The following is a 5,881-nucleotide window of genomic DNA, read 5'->3' as shown; positions in this document are numbered from 1 at the left end:
TGCAATTAAAATAAAACCGACATTTCAGTTCTTGCCAATCCATTAGCGAGGGACCGGGGGTTGTTTGATCGAATTCACATCTGTGTGTCGACGTGTGTTCTGGACTCTGACTCATGCTTCGTACTAATGGCCAGTTGAAGCCAATTACAGCAGTGATTGCAGATCTCTTGGAATTTGGCCATATACGAGACGAGAAACCTGTTCTGATTTGTCCTGGCCAGGTACTGCGCTGAACATCGAAGGACATCATTTTGCTAAAAAGCATGATATAAAATCTAATACAACAATTACTATTACTAATCACATGACTCTAATTTAGGGTGAACACAACCAAAAGTCACATTTTGAAACAATGCACTTGCAAAATGGCAAACTGCGATTTTGCCCCAAGGTTTATACTTTAATATTAAACATACATGTCGGACAAAATATAGATTAAAGTTGGTTAATATTAGGGCTAAAAAAACAAGTATTTTGATATTTGATTGATCAGTCCTTGTATGTTCCAAATAACAAATCAGTCATTTAACAAAACAATATTTTCACATTTGATTTGATAGTTGTAGCCCTAGTTATTATTTTTGATGCCGTAATGCTCCATTCGTTTTCAATCTATCACACGATCGGTATTGTGCTGAGGCTCGAGTCGTAAATCAAATCGCAGTGTTTGGCAGAAGAATCACAATTAGATAGATTCCCCCTCAAATTGTTCAGCGCTCCTCAAAACCAATCTGGAGCGCTCAGTGCAAAACAAAGTTTGGCACCCTTGTTATATTCTTTATTATTGATTCCGCCGTGCCGCCCCGTCCTTCAGCAGGCAGTTCTTCACAGTGCCATGTTTTCCATGGTGACTCTTCTCCCTGTCAGCTCTGTGATGGTTCCAGAACGCAGCTTGTCTGTTTTCTGCACACATACTCGATGACCTGGGCAGAGACGCTCGCGGCCCGAGAGACAAGCTGCCACTTCCACAGACTGGAGCACAGAGGTGCACACAAATATACTTAAACCGAGTGGCGTGCGTGTGCATATAGATATATTGTTTTTGCTATAAGTATATAACAATACTTTTGCAGCGGAGACGCATGAAGGAAAGATCTCATGATCGCTTTAGTTCTTTTGTGAGCAGTGCTGTGATATTACAAGGCAACAATCCTGATAAATTATTAAATTACTGTAAATTTAGTTCTTACCCCAGCACTTGAAGGTCACCAGAGCGCTGACACTTTTTCTTTGTGTATTTTATCTAGAAGTCTCTGACTGAAAATGGAAAATAAAATAAAATTCATTTTTATGGTTGTCAACCATCCTTTGACTTTTAGTTCAAGGAAGTTTTTCTCTGGGAACTAAGCGGCAGTGAATGGCAACGGTGAGCGGAAGAGATGGATGTGATTGGAATCTAAACTTCTTCAATGCCAGACTTAATGGGATAACTCAGGTTTTATACAGTGTAGCTGTGTGAGGTAGTGGCACAAAGTCAGCGTTGACTGAAGTCGTATTCACACCAGCCCTTCTAATTCGAATCCTAGTTCGGAGGTGTGAATGCGCAACCACCGAACTCTGATCCGCACCAAAGAAGTGAACTCTGGTCTGCAGGAAGGTCTCAAGTGCAGGAAGTGAACGGCAACGCAGGGATTGGTGGCTAAACACAACCAAAACATATGCACGTGTAGAACGATAGCCGGGTGAAATGTCTGAGCCCATTCTTGCAGTCGCATGTTTGCTTAAAGCGATAGGATTTGATGCAGCTCCGTGTTTGGCTCCTCCTCGTCTTCTCCTTCAGTAGTTCTTGGTGCAGCGCCGCCTCAGGCGAGGAGGTGAAACACGTTATTTAAAAGGTTTGGTTCATCTCACTTAAGTGAAAGCAATATTCCCAATTGGACTTTTTTTTTTTTTTAATGCCAGATACCCCAACCCTTAACCTGTTAGGATTCAAACTGGCAACCCTCCAGTTACAAGCCAAGTTCCCGTTCCACTAGGCCGTCGGCTACCCCACAGCTCCCATGTACTCTCGAGCTAAAACTGTCGATTTTCTCTGTGGACGATGCCATCTTGGCATTGGACCTTTTGACACTAATGTCTGTGAAATTGAATCAAAACAACCCCACGTACCCATCATCATTACAATGAAGAATCATGTCTGTCAGTACGATAATTGTGGCTCATTGTCGCACTGACATTGTTGTCTCCCGTGTGCTTGTGTGGCACAACAAGGCCGTTGCAAACTTTGGCTAAACAGACGTTGGATCTTGGTCTTTGGCTGTGGTCTCTTGACAGTAAGAGAAATGTGTTTTTCCCTCCTCTTTGTCTGTGAAACAACCTTGAATTACTTGAAGCATTGACTCAACTAGCTGCTGGAAATTTGCTGCAGGGATTCTTGGCCCACGCCGACTTGAGAGCCTCTCACTGATCCTGCAGATATTTTGGGGGCACACATTAATGCATCTGATGGGACATTATGCAGCTGGAAGCATCACAGTAAAAGGATAAAGGACTGCAGGAATAAACAGGTGAAGTTTGCCAACAACAATTTGCGAGTACACTTTTGGGATTGAAACGACGCTCAGCTGGTGCTGCGTGACAGGATTTTTTGAGCGAGATGTGATACGGCATCAATGTCACCTTGCAGATCACATTAGCTTTATCGAGTAATTGTAGCCGATTGGAAAAGGAACCCAGATTGCACGTGGGCTTGTGCCGACCGTCTGCACATCACCTTCACAGAGGAAGTTGACATGTTTGGCCTGTCAAGCACCGGGAACGACGCCTCTTGCCACTCTCCCCTGACCTTCTCCGTCTACGGTGCACTTCTGTATGCAGTATTGCCGCTGCTGTCAGGATGTTTTTTTTGTTTGTTTGTTGTTTTGTTTGTTTGCAAGTCTATCCTCAGTAAACACAGTACAATGCGTCGGTACTGCAGATTGTGGAAGCAGCGCGGCTTTAATGACGATTCCATATTCAAAGGGAGTTAAGTCTTACATCGTGCCCATTTCAACTGAGAAGAATCAGAGCCCCGCAACTCTGTCTTCCCTGCCTTATGTCTTCCTTACACATCACTCAATCTGGGAAAAGCATGCGGTTCGCATGAAAGCGACGTCATGAAGTAAGTTGTTTATGTTTGTTGCTGTTTTCCTGTGAAATATAAAGAGGAAGAGAAAGGAAAACAAATTGTGTTTGTTTTAAAGCAAAACAAGACAAGTAAGCATGCAGCCGCGCGCTCACAAGGGCAGCTTAAAATTGTCACACTGTTTAATTGGACGTCCATTTCCAGCCTTTTCAAAGGCACTGGTTAAGTTAGAACATCCACCTACAGTAACCACCCACAGTCAACCTTTACTTCCTTTGAAGCCTTCGCTTAGCCCACTGCTGTGAAGGGAACGCGTGACAGAAAGTGGGTTAATGAATATATGTGATATAAACCCGACCAAAGGTGTGGGGAAAAAAAGACCACATCTGTTGACAGGAGTGAAAGGTAAAAGGGATTTTTATTGTGCCACCAGTGCCCCCAAGTGGCCTGCAGTGGCACATTGGCCCCCCACGCCTCCCCTCCCCTCCTGCAGCCCTTTTTTAACTTTTTAAACATGACGTGACAACTGCGGCTCGCATTTTCTCTTTCTCTGAGAGTAACTCAGGAGACGTTCGACAAGTTGTTGATGTATCCCGCGTGACAGGCTGATGTATGGACAGTATTGCTTTTTCGATGACCACTGTTAAACGGGGCTGCATGCTGACACAGTAAACCACACAGCAAGGTCGACTATTACAAATCAGTCGCCGGCCCTTCCTCTTTTCCGCCTCCTGCCAAAACACCATACCTGGTCCTTGCCCTGGCCAGCCATTGTGCCCCCTATGAATCAAAGACACTGGGGCACATGTAGAGAGAGACAAGGACTTATGAGCACTGGGCTCTGCCTCCCTTTTTTTTTTCTTCCTGTCTCTCTGTCTCCTGCAGTCTACATTTTTCTTACTCCTCTTCTGCATCTATCTGTTCCGGCTCGGTCAGGTGATAAATCCTCCGGTGAGTTTTAAAGCACCAGCATGACAGGAGGTGCCCATCTTCCACTCACACGTCAGCTAATGTACAAAGCAGGTCAATGTAGGCAAGGACTTCTGCCTGTGCAACCCCCTCTTCTGCCATTCCACCCACCCTTAAAAAACATTTATCTTCCTCTCCATCTCTTTATGTTTAGTTGTATTGAAATGCTTTGCGGGGACATCTGCAGACACTAATAAAGATTTGATCGGGATTTTAATTGAACTAGAAAGTTGTTACTTGTAACTTTGACTGTCTGTCAAACCGTAAAGATGCAGTTAGACATGAAATGGGTTGTTCCCAGGGTCACATCAACTGAGGTTGATAGGTTCACGCAAATAAACCCAAAAATGTTGAGTTTTAGAAAAGAAATGATAGCTTATAGCTAATGTCTGTTCAGCTGAAAAAATAAAACGAATGCAGACTGATCACCTTCAAAACTGTGTGTGTTTGAGGACTTGTATTGCGGATCGTTGCATTTTGATGCCTTCAGACATGTCCGAGCTCACGTTTGGTCCTTTTATCCAAGGGGGGAGGGGATATGCCAAACTAAGCTAATTTCAAATTTGCTCTGCCATTAGATCAGTATTGATTTTTCTCTGGGGAAGAAAAGAAAGCTTTCCCCACGTTTCCGTCGAGCAAGTAAAAACGACTTTGATGCATTTCATACATTGCACATTCCAGTCATATATCACCACCCTGAGTGAATCCAACAAATGGCATGCACGGCGACGTAAAAGAAATGAGCTCTAAACCTCCATTTGACATTTTCGGTTTGAAGGAAGGAAATCAAATGAATAAGAACACAACTAACACACTTTTCCTCACCGCTAAAGTGTACACAAAATCAGTCAGTCATATATTGAGAATCCCTCTGTCTTTCTCTCTCTCTGCGTACAAGTAACCCATCTAATAAACAGGGACAAGTAGAGATGCATTGTGGCCCAGACGCCGGTCGGCTTCACTGGACCTGAAAACACCCATTTTATCTGTTGAGCCAGCAGGCCAAATCAAGTGGTCTTTATTAAAGTCACTTTGATGGATTCACCCCTGGCCTCCCCCCGCTGTGATCTATCGCCTGTTCAGCCCTTGGAGGTCGTAATAAACTTGTTTAGCAATGGGGTCACAGCATGCACGCAGAGCATGTGCGTTAGTGTGTGTGTTTGTGTGGACGCGTTTACAATACGCTGCTCGAGTCAAGTCGACGCGACTTTGTGTATTTATAGCCACTGGCGCTCCGTCCACGTGTAATGATATTTTGCCGCTTCCTCACAGATTCTCACGTGATTGCATCCTATATTCATGCGCGCACACTTTAAGACACACGCGGGCACAGTAGCAGCGCCGTTATCTCTCTGAGTGGTTTTTACCGTTGTAAGCGGCGCCTGCGTGTTTCCCGTTTGAGCGGTAAATCAGGACGAGTCCTTCAGGAAGTCAATAAAGCCATGCACAGTTTTGTTTAGTATCCATTTTGCCGTAATCGGAAAGCACACGCGCGACGCTCACTTCAATAAGAGAGACGTATCGAAACTCCTATACAGTTGAGGACGAAATTATTAGCCCCCCCCTGCCCTTATGAAAATGTCATTGTTTTCAAAGTATTTCCCAAGTGCTGTTAAACAGAGCAAAGCAACACATTTGATTCCACAGAAACCAAAAACAAATGCCCTTAAGAACTGACCTTTTCATCGAGCCATGCTCAAAACTTTAAAAATCAAGTTAAAACGGAGGGTCCGACTCCCAATTTACACATACACATATAACATCTCCAGTAAGGGTTTGAGCGTTTGTCGATAGGACAAGGATATACAAATTCATCACAAGTGGAATCATTTAATTTCTTTGTGCCAA

Source organism: Solea senegalensis, linkage group LG20 (genome assembly GCF_019176455.1).
Source record: "Solea senegalensis isolate Sse05_10M linkage group LG20, IFAPA_SoseM_1, whole genome shotgun sequence".
Taxonomy (NCBI): Eukaryota; Metazoa; Chordata; class Actinopteri; order Pleuronectiformes; family Soleidae; genus Solea; species Solea senegalensis.
The sequence above is the reverse complement of the archived record's forward strand: the minus strand, read 5'-3'. Positions refer to the sequence as shown.